This window comes from Chlorocebus sabaeus, chromosome 9, assembly GCF_047675955.1.
Source record: "Chlorocebus sabaeus isolate Y175 chromosome 9, mChlSab1.0.hap1, whole genome shotgun sequence".
Classification (NCBI taxonomy): Eukaryota; Metazoa; Chordata; class Mammalia; order Primates; family Cercopithecidae; genus Chlorocebus; species Chlorocebus sabaeus.
In genome coordinates, this window is record NC_132912.1 from 25,938,642 (window position 1) to 25,952,941 (window position 14,300).

General features: G+C 37.7%; 1 protein-coding gene and 1 long non-coding RNA gene across 8 annotated transcripts in view; one reads left to right on the plus strand and one right to left on the minus strand.

Moving 5' to 3' along the window:
* Positions 1-2,817, minus strand: part of LOC140712367 (uncharacterized) — a 50,180-nt gene extending 47,363 nt beyond the window's left edge. Inside the window, exon 1 of the long non-coding RNA XR_012093901.1 lies at positions 2,722-2,817. This is a non-coding gene — a long non-coding RNA (uncharacterized lncRNA). The remainder of the gene's footprint in view (positions 1-2,721) is intronic.
* Positions 2,818-2,963: 146 nt separating this feature from the next.
* MYO3A (myosin IIIA) overlaps positions 2,964-14,300 on the plus strand; it is a 261,924-nt gene continuing 250,587 nt past the window's right edge. For 6 of the 7 annotated variants that reach the window (XM_008002560.3, XM_008002567.3, XM_073018805.1 and 3 more), the window contains exons 1-2: positions 2,964-3,194; positions 4,584-4,670. The gene's annotated coding sequence lies outside the window, so the exon portion shown is untranslated. The remainder of the gene's footprint in view (positions 3,195-4,583; positions 4,671-14,300) is intronic. The other variant, XM_008002561.3, reaches the window with a different exon arrangement.

Genomic DNA, 14,300 nt, shown 5'->3' on the forward strand with positions numbered 1-14,300 from the left:
CAGCCTGAGCAGCATAAGGAAGAAAAAAGTTGATATTGCCAGGTGTAAGATGAACAGGACACCATGCTTCTTCCAAGGGCAGGCTATGCTGTGAAATGTCAACAACAGTCCCCTTTTTTGAGTGACTACTTCTTTCTAACTCATTGGAAAATCTTGCTTCCTATGCTCATAGACTACCAGAAAATTTGATTTTTGAAATTATGTCACTAAGAATGAAATCTCCCAAAATTGCTTGTAGGATCTAACTCACTTTGACAACAGAGATATGGCCCCGATTTACAACTCAAGTACAGAGCTTCAGATAAGGAGTTCCCTAAGACAGCATTCCACATTTATCCAAGGAAACAGAACCCTTGGTCACAGCCCAAACCTCATGTTGATCCCTTACTCCCAGCTCTGCTTTGCTTTGAGCCTATCAAAACTCCACTTCATGGTTCCTCTAGTGTGTAGTTATCTCCACTGTAACACTGGGTCAGTGAACTTGACTTTGTGGGACTGTAGGTTTTGTCCTTGATGGTCTTAGGTTGGTTGGATTGGACACACTATTCTATTCCGTGTTAATGTCATTCTTTTCATTATTATAGCATAATTACATGTTTCTTTTTCCATTGTCTTATCTATCAAAAGGTTCTTGGGGCCGGAGGCAGTGGCTCACGCAGGTAATCCCAGCACTTTGGGAGGCCAAGGTGGGTGGATCCCAAGATCAGGAGATGGAGACCATCTTGCCCAACATGGTAAAACCCTGTCTCTACTAAAAATACAAAAATTAGAAGGCCATGGTGTTGGGCGCCTGTAGTCCCAGCTACTCGGGAGGCTGAGGCAGGAGAATTAATTGAACCTGGGCCCATGCTACTGCACTCCAGACTGGCAACAGAGTGAGACTCCATCTCAAAGAAAAAAAAAAAAAAGGTTTTCAATGTTTTGGTCTTAAAACCCTCCTTTATTTACACTCTCAAAAAGTTTTGAGGACTCCAAAGAACTTTTATGTTATAGCAATTAAAACTGAGAAATTTCAAAAATATATTTCACTAGTAAGCTCATTACATGTTAACATGAATAGCATATTTTTAAATGAAAAATACCTGTATTTTCCAAAAACCAAAAAAGTTTAATGGTAAGAGTGGCATTATTTTATATTCTTGCACATTTCTTTAATGTCTGGCATAATAGAAGACGTTATCAGTTTCTGCATTCAATCTGTGTGATATCACATATAATAGAGCCACTAGAAAACTTCATCATAAATTCATTTTAAAAATGGTAGATAAAAAGGAGTGGAAAAAAGTCTTATTGCTATTATTAAAGCAATTTTGATCCTGTGAACCTCCTGAAATGGTTTCAGAGACCGCCCCCGACCCCCAACAAATTTCCCCTAGACCACACTCTGAGAGCCACTGGACTTAGCTCTTCTAGCTTCTGTAGTTTTCATATGAATTCTAGAATATATTTGTCTCTTAATTTGGGAGGTAGTAATTATGTGTTTAACATCTTGTCTTCTCACTTAGGATTCCTGTGTCTTTCCAATTATAAGTAGTCTCTCAAGAATCCTGCATTTTAAAAATTTTCCCACTTTTCTCCTATATTTCTCATTTTTTATCATTCTTAGTTATTTCGTGTTCTTTCATGTTTCTGTTGTGAACGGGATCTATTTTTCTATTGTATTTTAATTGGGTATTGTTTATCTCTGTTGTGATTGTGACTTTATTGTGTATGTAAGCACTCAGTTGCTCTGTTTAATTCTTAAAATCTCCCAGGTATGTCCAAATGGCCCTAATTATGTTGAATAATATATGTGCTGTGATCCGTTTTCTGATGAAATAACTTCTTGAAAATTTGAAGCTGTTCATATATGTTAGGCTATTGATTCAATATCATCCCTATTAAAAATCCACTGTTCAATTTCTAAATTTCTTTTTTGAGATGGAGTCTCGCTCTGTCGCCCAGACTAGAGTGCAGTGGTGTAATCTCGGCTCACTGCAAGCTCTGCCTCCCGGGTTCACGCCATTCTCCTGCCTCAGCCTGCCAAGTAGCTGGGACTACAGGGGCCTGCCACCATGCCCAGCGAATTTTTTGTATTTTTTAGTAGAGACGGGGTTTTACTGTGTTAGCCAGGATGGTCTCGATCTCTTGACCTCGTGATCCGCCCGCCTCCGCCTCCCAAAGTGCTGGGATTACAGGCGTGAGCCACCGCGCCCCGCCCAACTTCTAAATTTTAAAGCTACTTTAAGAGGAAGGGTCTTGAATATACTGAATGACCTTTTGAAATAGATTTTTTAAATCACATTTTTTTCTTAAGATACGCATTGATTAGGATTAGATGACCTCTTTTTGGTCTCTTCTATAATTCTCATTTAGATAACATGAAAGACAGACCCATTGAGATAATTAACAGAATCAAAGGATGTTTTGGTTGTAGTTCTCACCTGTTGAATGGATGAAGGTATAGCAATACTCAAAATGTCCCTAGAGACTGTTCAAGAGAATCTGGACATCAGGGTCCCCCCAAGTGAGCCCTGTGTGACAGGAGACCACAGATGGTCTGGAAAGGATTGCAAAGGACCAGGTAGAGGGTTGGTGACTAACGGGCTACCTTCTGAGGGCAGAAGTTCCTGCCTTTGACTTCAGCCCCAGCCCTAACCTCCTTATCAGTCTGCAAAAGGGAACTGGACCCTAGGAGCGATCTCATTAGCCACTATCCCTCTTGGACCTGAAACTCATTACCTTCTCCGGGTCCGGGCCCCTCGCAGTGTGGGGAAGTTCCTGGGAGGAAGATACCACAAGGGGCCGGCAGCAGAATTCGCTCCAGGCACTGGGCCAGTCCGTGAGGGCTCCTGGATTCGGGGGCCCCACTCCCTTCTCGCCGGGCTCTGGGCCAAGGAGGCGCGGCCGGAGTCCCGGGAAGCCCCTCGGCAGCCAGCCAAGGGCCCTCTGAGGATCTGGATGGCGCGGATGGCGCGGCCTCCACCTGCGGGTGGTGGAGAGCGCGGCGAGAGGAAAAATATTCCCCGCGAGCCGGGATAAGAAGCGCCCTCGGTCCGGCAGGTCCGGGTCAGATCCTCCCGCCGACCTTCGGCCCGCCCCCTGCAGGCGGCCCAGTTCCTCCCCGGCTCGGCTGCCCCTGCCCGCCCCTCGAGGGAGCGCCCGTAGCCAGCGCCCGGAGAAAGAAGTAAGGAGGCGCGCGGCTTTCTGCCCAGGTACGGGTCGGGGCAGCGCCGGGGACTGGCGTGGGGCGGCGGCGGGTTGCTGGGTTAGCGCGGCGCTGGAGGCGGCCCCGCTTTCCTGGACCCCGGGGCTTGAGGGGCCGGCCCGGGGCTCCCTGAGCGCGAGGCCGCCGCCACCGCCCGCTCACCCAGGTCAGACCCGGAGGACCTGTGTGTGTGTCGGGGTCTGGGGTGAGAGAAGGGACTCGAGGGGAAAAGTGGAGCGGGAAACAGAGAAGGGGAACGTGAGGCTTGAACTGGATGGGAGAGCTCGAGGGGAGAAGGAGAGAAACGGGGGCGGGGGGTGAACTCGAGGGGGAGCCAGGAGGAGGGAACGGGAAGGGTGAACGTGAGGGGTGGACTTGAGGGAAGATCTTGTGGGTGAACCCGAGGAGGGAACGCGAGGGGATAGTGAGGGGGGAACGTGAGGAATGAACTTGAGGAGGGAACAGGAGGGGTGAACGTGACGGGGTAACAGGAGGAGGGAACGGGAAGGGTAGAGTGAGGGGTGAAGGAAGATCTTGAGGTGTGAACTTGGGAAAGAAACGTAAGGGGAGAACCTCGAAGAGTAACGAGGGGCGAGAACTGAGGGGGACTTCAGGGAGACTGGAGGGAGGAGGCGCCGGGTCTGGCGGGGTCGCCTCGGAGACCTGTGGCGCTCTCGGGCTTGGCGGCGCCGCCCACAGGTGGCGCTGGGTGGCCCGTCCCTGAGGGAACTGCGTTCTAGGTGATTTCTCGGAACAAGCAGGTGGGTGGACCTGGGGTCCCTGCAACCCCAAATGCGTCTGTAAAGGAGTTTTCCTTTTAAGGAGAAAAAGCAGACAAGAAAAGTATGATCATTATTGAGAAATAGAGAAACCTACCAGAAGAAGGATGTCCTTTCAACTCTGCTCACCAACAGCTCTATTCTGTTCTCCAAGTAGTTGCTAATTCGCACCTTGCTCCTATCCCCCTTCCAGAAAAAATTTTCATTATTATCGTTAGAATGGAAATTGGCCATAAGACTTGAAATAACTGTTGTAATGCCACTGAACCCTATACACTAAGCGTTTTTGAAAACTCAAAGAATCTTCATGGATTTTCTGGTTGTTTCTAGTTTTCTTGGTGAATTAACTAATTGTACAGGTGCACTTAAGGTCTCTTAAGCATTTTTATAATTCACAAGGATCTGGTAGCCGGAGAGTTGTTTAATGCCAGCACATGAAATGAGGGGCTCTGAATTCCTTGTTCATTGTGTAGAAGTGCAAAAACTTAGTTACTGAGGAATAAACTATTTGTCTTGCCCTTCTACCTAGAAGTTTCTAAGTTCAACTTCTGGTTATTTCTCCCAGATCCTGAATTTTTACTCCCATAAAGCCATGATCTTTTTGTTTTGGGTTACAGGCCCAGGGCCCCAGTGCAGCCTGGACACAGTATTCAAAGTCTTGGCGTCTGAGCATTATTATGCGTTATTTTAAAGCTTTGCTAACGGTAGGTGATAAAATTGAGAAGTGTTCTGGATTTGCCAGAACCTAAGTGCCAAGTTTTGACAGATAAATGGGGGTGCATGTTATTCTTGCCTTATTGATTTTTATTACATTATAAAAGATAATTATTTTAAAATGGGAAAATTTACGGATGCATAAGCTTTCAAAGATAACATGGGCTTTATGAATATATTGATGGGATGTCTAGCATGTGAAAAATTACATTCATTTGTCTTAGTCCTTTAAAATTATTCTCTGGGGACGAAAATGCAAACTAAAAGATTGAATTTGGTAATCTTTAATATCAACTTAGTGTATGTGTGTATATATACATATATTACAATTTGGTCATGTCAGATAATTTGATAGCATCATTTTGTCCTTTTTCGACTGCATCTTTACACGCTAATTTTTTTTGCATTTATTCTTTGAAAAATAATTTTCTCTGTCAAATCCAAAATATTTGAAGGTCCATTATTTGCTACAGGTGGTTTTGATAAATATTTGGAGGCTGAAATGCCCTTTAGAATGTATAGTTCTTTTATATAAATCATACAAAGTTTGTAAAATGTTTATTATGTAAATAATTTCTGCAGTGTTATTTCCAACTTCGTTTTCTTTTTCTTTTTACAGACAAGGATCCTTTCATTAGTTTTGTCTGGGAATTGATAATTTGAATGATTGTACCTAACAAACAAACTCCCTTCCTCTAGTAATAGGAAACAAACTCAGTTATTCATCAGAGGGTAAATAGAAGATTTCGATAAGCTTTCAAATTGATTCACAGATGATCGCTTACTACTTTGGTGACACATAGGGAGTTAGGAACCTCAAGTTGGGAAGCATTACTCTTTTGAACTAAAATCATCTGTCATTGGACACTTAATTTCTACCATGAACTTAAACATTATGACCTTAAAAACTTTCTAATCTTCAGTTTTCTTTTCTGAAAATATGGGTTACAGTAATGCTTTTCTAAGGGGCTTCTCCTGAGAATTAAATGACATACTGCATGTAAAACTTTAAGCACAGTAGGTACCTGGAATATGGTAAGCAGTTAAAAAAAAGAAAACTAGTCACTGTTAATATCCATTTTCCCTGATATCTGAGGGTGATTAGACAATATGGATATGTTTATATTTATAGGTCATTTCTTGATTAAAAAATGCAGAACCTCATATAAAAGTAGTATGCTGATAGTTTCAAACCTGAATTTGGCCTTCAAAAGTGTTTCTTTGGGTCAGCTCAGTACTTTAAAATAATTGATTTACTTACCATTATTTTCAAATTAGTTAATTTTGTGTAAGTTCCTGGAGTCCTGGCTTCTCCTGAAAAAATGGAGGACCAGGCAAGACAGCTCTTGCAACTGCTCATGGCAGAAGCCAGGAAGAGTTGCCCACTTTGGGTGGAGTATACATTCTCCACTTTGCCACGTTGCTGTCATCCTCTGCCTTTTTTTCATCAAGACCTGCTTCACTCATGTATTTCACCTCCGTCACCCCCGCAGACATTTGAGTTTGTGACTTCTGACTCTGGAAATATCCGTTACTAACTTGAACAGTTCATTGTGTGGCTCACACAGTAACTTAACTGTCATCCTTTGAAAAGGAGAATAATCCTATATTGCAACTTACAAAGCAGTTACTCATAAAACTCAGGTGATACTTATATCAACTCTGATAATTTGTTCAGACATGCATTATTATCCCATTTTACAGCTGTGGACATTGACTTATACATTTATACTAAAACTTAAAATAATCATCTGGTGACTTAAAGTTTTTGAGGGGCTCACCTTTTAAAGATGGAGATTTTTTTTAAGGAAATTATAGCCTTTCTTTTGGTTCTAGCATTTATTTTAAGCAAGTACTTTAATCCCCATAATTATCAAGGGAGAAAATGAATGGTGGAGAACTGAATACATGTACAAAAGTATATAAGTAGATTTTGTATTTTCCTCTCTGCAAAACATTTTAAAGCAAATTGAAGGGAACAAAACATTGGTTATGGCTCATTCAAAACAGAGCATACATATAACTGGACAAGGTCTGTTTTAAACTATACTTTACTGTTGTTGGAAAGCTGGAAAGAATGTGTGTCCGGTTCATCTGGTCTGTAATTAAGCTAGACCAGATTTCTGTGACCAGTTAAGCTAGACCAATTCCTGTATTTTAGTGTGCTGTAAGAAAGGAGACACCTGAAACTTGTTTGGTGAGTCAGACTGGTGTTTTACATGGCAAATTTAGTTTTTTTGTAGGTTTCTTTGAACCAGGAGGGCTTTGTTTCATTATTTCCATGATCATCCCAGGAGAATTATCTATAGAATAAATTAAAATCAGGGATATTGCATTTACAGGTGTAGTAACTGTGTATGGTCCTGCTGATGTGTGACTATGTATGAGAGAAGGTCAAACCAGTCTGATAGAGGCTGAGGGAAAGCATCTAGGCAAAGACAACAGCAGGTCCTGGGACAGAAAAGGGTTTAACAATGTTCTAAGTCCCATCAGAAGGCAATTGAGGCAGGAGTCACTGACAGTAGTGAGAACACAGGAAAGTCAGAAATGGCCAGATCATTCAGGGTCTGGAGAACTTGGTAAAGAATGTGGATTTTGAGGGATTTTTAGCAGGAAAATCAGATGATCTGATTTCTATGTTGACATCATCCTGGCTACTCTGTGGAAAGAGACAAAATTCTTTAGCTGACCAGCTGAAACTCCAGTGTGTTTCTTCCATCATAGGCAGGAACTTCTTTTGAATCTGATGTAATCCTTATGTGATGCAGTATAAGCAGCTTGATAGAAGTGGGTCCATAAAGGGAAGGATCTGTGAATAATATTCTACAGAATATACATGATGAATGTTTATAAAAGTGAAACTTGTGATATTCAAATATTGCTTGGTTTTGAGTAAAGTCATATGCTGCCTTCTTATCATGTTCTATATCAATGAGGCAACTTGTATTTTCATTAAAAAATGGTGCCTCTATGTATTTTGGAAAGTTAATGATTAAATTTATTGATATTTGCATTATATTAGAAAAGAAAATGTGCCTATGTTCACTTATGAAGCAGTTATTACTAAGGTGGGTTTCTAACCTCTTCTACCAATGGATTTGGTCATTACATGTGAAGTATTATGAGATACAGAGTTTGGAGAGAATGGTTTTTGTTTAACTTATGTACTCTCCTTAGAGGTTATATGAGTAAAGAATTAAATGTTTGGAGTTCAAATATGAAGGCCCATGAATGCAATCATTTCAAGAAAAATAGCTTTTATTTTTCTATTTTTTTCCTTCTGTAATATTTCTAGGAAATTGTCCATCCAATCTGTTTTTAGATTTATTAATATAAAATTATCTTTTTAGTCTCTGCTCTAATTTGTTAGTCTTTTCGTACTTAATGTTACACATCTGTACCTTCTTTCTTGCTTGTTTTTTCTTGATCAATCTTGACAAGGATCTCCCTATTTTAAAAAATCACCTTTAAAGAACTATTATATTTATGAATCCCCTAGTCTGTCTTTCTCTTTTCCTGTAATGTTTTTCTTTAATTTATACCCTTCTTCTCTCCCCTTTTTCTACTTTCATTGGTTTTATATAATTTTAGCTTTTCTTCCTTTCTAATGTGAAATTTGAGGCTATATATTTTCCTCTGTGCACTACTATAGTTGCTGGTCGTACATTTTGATAAGTAGAATTTTCATTATTATTCAATTCTAAGTCTATTTTAAAATATTCATTATGTTTCCTCTTTTACTTTTAAACTGTTTAGTGCCTTTTTAAGGTATGCAATTGTATAGTTTTTTTTTAACAACGTAGTTTGTAGTAGTTAATTTCTTAATTGCATTGCAATCATATGTGCTTAAAGAGTGTATCTATTCTTTTTTGTATGTAGGATTTCATACGTATTCTGGCATATCCATTAAATAGTCCTTGTTAATTATATTGTTTAAATTTTATTTATCCTTACAAACACCTTTTTTGTTCAGTTAATCAAAAAATTACAGAGAACGTGTGTTAAAATCTCCCATTAAAACTGTGAATTTCTTTATTTTTTTCAGCTTTTATTTGACATGTTTTGGGGTTCTGTTTTGAGTTTTTGTATTTTCTTGATGAATTAAGTCTTTGATGACTATGTAGTGGCCATCCTGCCTCTAATAAATATTTTTACTTTAAAATATATTTGTCTGTTATTGAGCTAGCCACATCACTTTCTTTTATTGAGGATTACATGGTACCATATCGTACTTCCATTCTTTTCTCTCTATTTAGGTTTTAGGTGGATGTCTTTCAAACAGCCCATAGCTACCAATTTCTTTCTTTTCATTGGTGAGTATAGTCCAGTTACAATTATTGTGGTTACTGGTGTATTATAATGATTTCCACCTGTTATTTTGTGCTTTCTATTTCTACTGCTTTTTCTTTATTTTATGTTTCCTTTATTCTCCTTTCCTGAATTTTTTAATTGAATGACTTTAGTAAAGTCAGGTTTTTTTCCCTTTCATATTTTGGAGACTATACACGGTAATTTGAGATTCTACTATTACAAGTATTTGACATATATATTTTTCTTTTAAAGTCTGAAGTTATTTCTAACTGCTTCCTGAACTATAGAGGAACTTAGAACATTTTAAATCCTATCACGTTTCCACTTTTGATTATTACTGTTCAGCCTTGTCCAACATACCCCATTATTGTTTCCTACAATTAGTGTTAGTTTAGATACAACATAAAGTTTCTTTGCTGTTTTCAGTAATTTAGACCTTTCTTGCAGGATCATTGTCATTTTTGAAGTATATCGTTTAGAAGTGCTCTTTCTCAGGGGTCAGTGGTGTGAAACTTTTTTTTTTTTTCTGAAAAATACCTTTATTTTGCCTTTCATCTTGAAAGATAATTTTATGGGTACTTTTGTTAATTTCAGATTAGCAATTATTTTCTTTCAGTGTTTTGAATATATTATGCTACTGTCTTCTTTTGAAAATCAGCAATCATTCCAATTATTTTCCTCTGTATGTAATAACTCTTTTCTATCCAGTTGACTTTAAGAACTTCTTATTGTCTTTGTTGCTGTATAGTTTCATTGTGGTGTATATAAGTGTGAATTTTTTTTTATTTATCTTATTCGAATTTTCCTGAATTGGAGTGTTCATACCTTTCATCTATTTTGGAACCCTCTCAGTCATTATTGGTTGCCTTTTCTCCATTCTCTTATTTTCTTCTCAAATTCTGATTAGATTTGTGTTAGGCTGAATCCGTCAAGGAAACAGAGTTAATGCCATATAGTTCAACAGAAGGAATTTAATATGGAGAATTAGTGACAAATGTTTGTCACATCTGAAAGCCAAATAGGGGATAGTGAGGCAATTTGAAAGTTAACAGCGGCAAAAAACTGTTGTTACTTCTCATGCTGCAGGAGGTAGTCTTAGCAGAACCCAGAATCTGAGGCTATCTAGAACCCTGGCGGTTTCTGTCCTACAGGAACAGCGACCGTAGAGAGCCACAGCAACTGATGGAGACATCACCATAGAAAGCAAAGAAAGCAGAGGAAAAATATTTTGATTTCTCCCTTCTCCCTACTTGGGACTCACTGGCAGAATTTCTCAGGGCAGGAAGCCAGTTGGACAAGGAGTGTAGGAAATATGGTTTTGAGAGGTCAGTCCCCAAGATTCAGGAGATGGATGATTATGCATGGATCTGAGAGCAGCCTGATCATCCCATTCTCCTCTCCGTATCTTTTAACTTGGTTTTCACATTTTTCTATGATTTTGACCCCCTGTATTACATTCTGGGTAATTATATTGCTGTGGTAAAACATACATTACATAAAATTTGCCTTTCAAACTATTTTTAAATGTGCAGTTCCGTGGCATTAAGTACAGTCACATTGTTGCCCAACCATTAACACTATCCATCTCCAGAAATTTTTTATTTTCCCAAACTGAAACTCTGCATTCAACAATAGTTCCTGTTCTCTCTTCCCTCAGCTGCTAGCAACCACAATTCTACTTTTTGTCTTTGAATTTGACTATTCTAGACACTTCATATGAGTGGAATCATATATTTCCCGTTGCGACTGGCATATGTTGCTCAACATAAGGTCTTCTAGGCTCATCCATCTCATCCATGTTGTATTATGTGTCACGTTTCCTTCCTTTTTAAGGCTGAATAATATTTCTTTTCTTTTTTCTTTCTCTTTCTTTCTTTCTTTCTTTCTTTCTTTCTTTCTTTCTTTCTTTCTTTCTTTTTTTAGACGGAGTCTCTCTCTGTCATACAGGCTGTAATGCAGTGGCACGATCTCAGCTCACTGCCACCTGTGACTCCTGGGTTCAAGTGATGCCTCTGCCTCGCCTCCCAAGTACCTGGGACTACAGGCATGTGCAATCACACCTGGCTGATTTTTGTATTTTTATTAGAGATGGGGTTTCACCATGTTGGCCAGGTTTGTGTTGAACTCCTGACCTCAAGTGGTCCACCTGCCTTGGCCTCCCAAAGTGCTGGGATTACAGGCATGAGCCACAGCGTCCAGCCAAATAATATTTCATTTGTAGGTGTATACAGCATTTTGTTATCCATCTGTCAGTGGACATGTAGGTTGTTTCTTGTTTTTGGCTATTGTGAATAATACTGCCATTAACATGGGTGTACAAATATCTCTTTAAGCCTTTGATTGAATTCTTTGGCTTATATTTAAGAGATGAAATTTTTATCCTATGGTAAGTCTATATTTATTTTTGTGAGGAATTGCCGTACTATTTTCCACAGCAGCTGCAATATATTCCTGCTAGCAATGCACAAGAGTTCCAATTTCTCTACAACATTAACAACACTGAAATCTCTTTCTGGGTTTCTTTTTTCTAAATAATAACTTATAATGAGCATGAAGTGGTATCTCATTGTGACTTTTTGATTTGCGTTTTCCTAATTATTAGGATGTTGTACATCATTTCATATGCTCATTGACCATTTGTATATATTATTTGGAGAAACTCTAATCAAATCCTTTGCTCATTTTTTAATTGGGTAGGTTTTTTTTTTTTTGAGTGGTGGGAGTTATTTATATATTCTGTACGTTAACCCTTTATCAAAGATATGATTTGCAAATGTTTTTTCTCATTGTGAAGATTGTCTTTTCACTCTGTTGTTGATGTTTTATACATCCCTTGATATCCAAAAGTTGTGGTTCTTACCAAGTCCAATTTATGTATTTTTTCTCTTCTGCTTGTGCTTTTGGTGTCATAGCCAAGAAATCATTGCCAAATCCATTTTCATGAAGCTTTTCCCTTATGTTTTCTTCTAAGTGTTTTATTATTTTAGCTCTTATGTTTGAGTCTTTGATCTATTTTGAGTTAATTTTTGTATGTGATCTAACAGTAATGTTCTTTTGCATGTGGATATCCAGTTTTCCCACCACCACTTGTTAACAAGACTGTTCTTTCCCTATTGTTGGAAATCATTTGACTATATTTCTGGCCTCTCTATTTCACTCTATTTGTCTATATGTACCAGTACCACAATGATTTGATTACTGTAGCATTGTAGTAAGTTGAAATCAGGAAGTATAAAACCTCCAACTTTGTTCTTCTTTACAAGATTACTGGAGATCCTTTGAAAGTCCACATGAGTTTTAGGATATTTTTATTTCTATTTCTGCAAAAAAAATCATAGGGATTTTGATAACAATTGCATTGAATTTATAGATCACTTTGGGAAATATTGACATTTAACTAATATAAAATCTTCCAATCCATGAACACAGGTATCTTTCCATTTATTTGTGTGTTCTTTAATTTCTTTCAGCAATGTTTGTAGTTTTCAATACACAAGTGTTTCATCTCCTTGGTTAAGTTTATTCCTAAGTATTTTATTCTTTTTGATTCTATTGTAGATGAAATTGTTTTCCTAATTTCTTCTGGTTGTTCATTGTTAGTGTACAGAAAAACAACAGATTTTTGCATGTTGATTTTGTATCCTGCAGCTTCACTGAATTCATTAATTAGTTCTAACGTGTGTGTGTGTGTGTATGTGTGTGTGTGTGTGTGATTCTTTAGGATTTGGTACATATAAGATCAAATAGTCTGTGAACAGAGATAATTTTAATTCTTTCTTTCCAGTCTGAATGCTTTTATTTATGTTTCTTGCCTGATTGCTCTGACTGGGATTTCCAGTAATATGTTGAATAGAAATGGTAAAAGTGGGCATTTTTGTTTTGTTCCTGATCTTAGGGAAGAAGCTTTTAGTCTTGCACCATTGAATATGATGTTAGCTATGGGCTTTTCATAAATGGTTATTATGTCAAGGTAGTCTTTTTCTGTTCTTAGTTTGTTGAGTGTTTTCATTTTGAAAGGGTGAATTTTGTCAAATGCTTTTGCTGCATCAACTTAAATGATCATGTGTTTTTTCCGCTTTCTTCTGTTAATATGGCATATTACACTGGTTGATTTTCATATGTTGAATAATTTTTGTAGTCCAGGATAATTCTCTGTTGGCCATGGTGTATGATCCTTTTAACATGCTGTTGAAGTTAGTTTAACTGTATTTTGAGGATTTTTGCATCAATCTTCACAGATATATTCATCTCCAGTTTTCTTCTCTTGTAGCGCCACTGTCTGGTTTTGGTGTCAGGATAATGCTGGCCTCATAGAATGAGTTAGGAAGTATTCCCTCTTTTTATTATTTTTGGAAGAGTTTGAGAAGTGTTGTTGTTAATTATTCTTTAAATGTTTGGTAGAATTCACCAGTGAAGTGATCTGGTCCTGAGATTTTGTTGTTGTTGTGGTAGAGAAGTTTTTGATTACTAATTCAATCTCTTTTATAAGTGATACCTCTATTCAGGTTTTCTACCTCATCATGATTCAGTCTTGGTGAGTTGTGTGTTTCTAGGAATTTGTCTATTTCATCTAGTTTATCCAATTTGTTAGCATACAAATGTTAACAGTACTCTCTTGTAATCATTTTTGTTTCTCTGAAATTGGTAATAATTTTCCCTCTTTGATTTCTTGTTTTAGTTATTTATGTCCTCTCTTTTAGTAAATCTGCTTAAAGGTTTGTCAATTTTGTTGATCCTTTTGAAGAATCAACTCATGGTTTTGTTGATTTTCTCTACATTTTTGTTCTCTATTTTATTTATTTCTGCTGCACTTCATTATTTTCTAGTGTTTTTTTTCTTTTTTTTTTTTTGGCCACCTTTAAGTTCAATTTGCTACTCTTATTCTTGTTCCTTAAAGTGTAAAGTTACATAATTGATTTCATATTTTTCTTCCTTTTTTAAATTTAAGCTTTTAGAGCAACAAATTTATCTCTTAGCAGTACTTTCACTGGATTCTGTAAGTTTTGCTCTGTTGTATTTTTATTTTCATTTGATTCAAGATATTTTTGGTTTTCTCTTGTAATTTCTTTTATAACTTATTGGTGGTTTAATAGTGTACTGCTTAATTTCTACATATTTGTGGATTTTCCAGTCCTCTAGTTTCATTGCATTTTGATCAGAAAGGATGTTTAGCATGTTTTCAGTCCCTTTAAATTCATTGAGGCTTGTAATACAGTCAAACACATAGTAATGAAGAATGTTCCTGTGCACTTGAGAAAAATGTGCATTCTGTCATTGCTGGATGCAGCGTTTTGTATATGTCTGTTAAA